This window comes from Ciona intestinalis, unplaced genomic scaffold (genome assembly GCF_000224145.3).
Source record: "Ciona intestinalis unplaced genomic scaffold, KH HT001156.1, whole genome shotgun sequence".
NCBI classification, from domain to species: Eukaryota; Metazoa; Chordata; class Ascidiacea; order Phlebobranchia; family Cionidae; genus Ciona; species Ciona intestinalis.
Genome location: NW_004191477.1, coordinates 26,811 through 29,021, shown reverse-complemented (window position 1 = coordinate 29,021; position 2,211 = coordinate 26,811).

Genomic DNA, 2,211 nt, shown 5'->3' with positions numbered 1-2,211 from the left:
AAATACATTTACAGATGAAGAAAATGATTCAATGATGGACACAGTGAGATATGCAGTTATGCAAAAGCTCAGCCAACAGGAAGATTAATTGCTTGCCTACCCATACGAGTGCATTATAAGTTGATTTAAATATATACACAATTAACATTATCTGGCTTGTTTTTATATCTTCGCAATGTCTACGAAAATATTTGTGTCATAGAAAACAAGTTAAAAGTAATAAAAAAAAGTATTTTAGAAATACAGTTTACAATAATTCTGCTCAGTGATGTGGTGGCTTATAGGTCTTAAATTGGTAGCAAGTTGACAAAATATTGAAAATCACTAAAAAAGAAGACATTTACGTTTGTTTTAACAATTTATCATTAATTCTTAGACAAAGCCCCGGCAAATTTATCATTCATTTAACTTAATGCAAATTAACGCTTTTCATGATACAGCTGTTCCGACCGTTGAATTTGCACCGGGGGCTATTGCGTATGCGCCGATTAATGGGCCTAAATGTTTAAACATGAAGATTTACCAAATAAAAGGATAAAGGTTTTAAATTCGGATCACAAATGTACACAAATAAAGGGCCGGGAAACCGCATACCCAGAAACAAAAAGAGAAGTGCCTAATATCAAGCTACATTATCGCTTATATGTACCTGCAAAAAATACACGATCATTTTTCTCTGTCTTAAGGAAAGCCACCCCAAGAATTTTGGTATGTGGTGGTTGCAAATCACAAACAAACTAAATTAAAAGTGTTATTTGTGATTGTTGCAACTAAAATTTAAGTACATATCCAGTCGTGTCTTTATCTCTCATTTGTAAAAGAAAAGAGAATACGCTTGGAGGACGTTAACCAAAAAAAGAAACAAGTTAAATGCACCGAGAGAAACGTAGGCGAGTGAGAGATAATCACATGCTACTTGCAAACTGTCTTTTGTTTTTTTATTTCATTTTTTAATTTTAAAATTTTTTTTGAAATAATTTGCTTTCTACAAACACCCCTCATCTTTCAAAGCAAAACATACGCTTTTCTTTCTCACGAAAACGTTTCGGCCACTTCCATTTTAGCTTCCTGTATTGCCGCGTGTTGAGATTATAAATTTTGATTGACAGGTTGCAGACATCATGTGATTACGCAACGTTTGTCATCAGAGTAAAATAAAATGGCCGATTTTCCTTAAATTTTCTATTATATTATATAGGTGTTTTAAAAACAAACGTACTTCATTAAACTAGAACATCATCTATACTTCGTTTACTCAATACCTGGTTGATCTTGAAAATATTTTTGACAAACATTTAATCACATGATGTTTGCAACCTGTCAATCAAAATTTATAATCTCAATACGGCAATACAGGAAGCTAAAATGGAAGTGGCCGAAACGTTTTCGTGAGACAGAAAAGCGGATGTTTTGCTTTGAAAGACGAGGGATGTTTAAAAAACGTTTTTTTTTTATTTTAAACAAAGATGTCTGCAACCTGTCAATCAAAATTTATAATCTCAATACGGCAATACAGGAAGCTAAAATGGAAGTGGCCGAAACGTTTTCGTGAGACAGAAAAGCGGATGTTTTGCTTTGAAAGACGAGGGATGTTTGTAGAAAGCAAATTATTTCAAAAAAATTTTAAAATTAAAAAATGAAATAAAAAAAACAAACGACAGGTTGCAAGTAGCATGTGATTATCTCTCACTCGCCCATGCGTTTCTCTCGGTGCATTTAACCGACCTCTAACTTTAAAACCGCAACGTATCGCCTCTTTTGATCTGTAGGAAAAGTATGGGCAAATAAAAGAATAAAACCAATTTCTTTCGTATATGAACCGTAAGATTTGTTGCACAACAGAATGTTACATATTTTTTCTCAGTTACTTAAGAACCAACAGCACACATTAGGTACAGCCGCTGCCGTAGTGGTAATATTATCATTTTAAATAACAAAACGATATTTGAAGCTAATAAAATGGTGCTTTGGCTGACGTGTTTCTGGTGTTTTAGCTCTAGTTGTTTTAAATATATCGGCTCTGTGGTCGGGTGCATTTAAGCAAATTTTATTCGTTCGCAAATTGCCCTGTCCCCTTAGTGCTAATTCTCGCCTCCGCGTGTTGGCGTATGTTGTCATCGTTGCAGCAGCTGTTGCAAAAGTGTTACTTAATTGTATGTTAGAGAATAGATGATTAATCGTTGCTTTCACTAAAAGTTCTATTGGCATGAC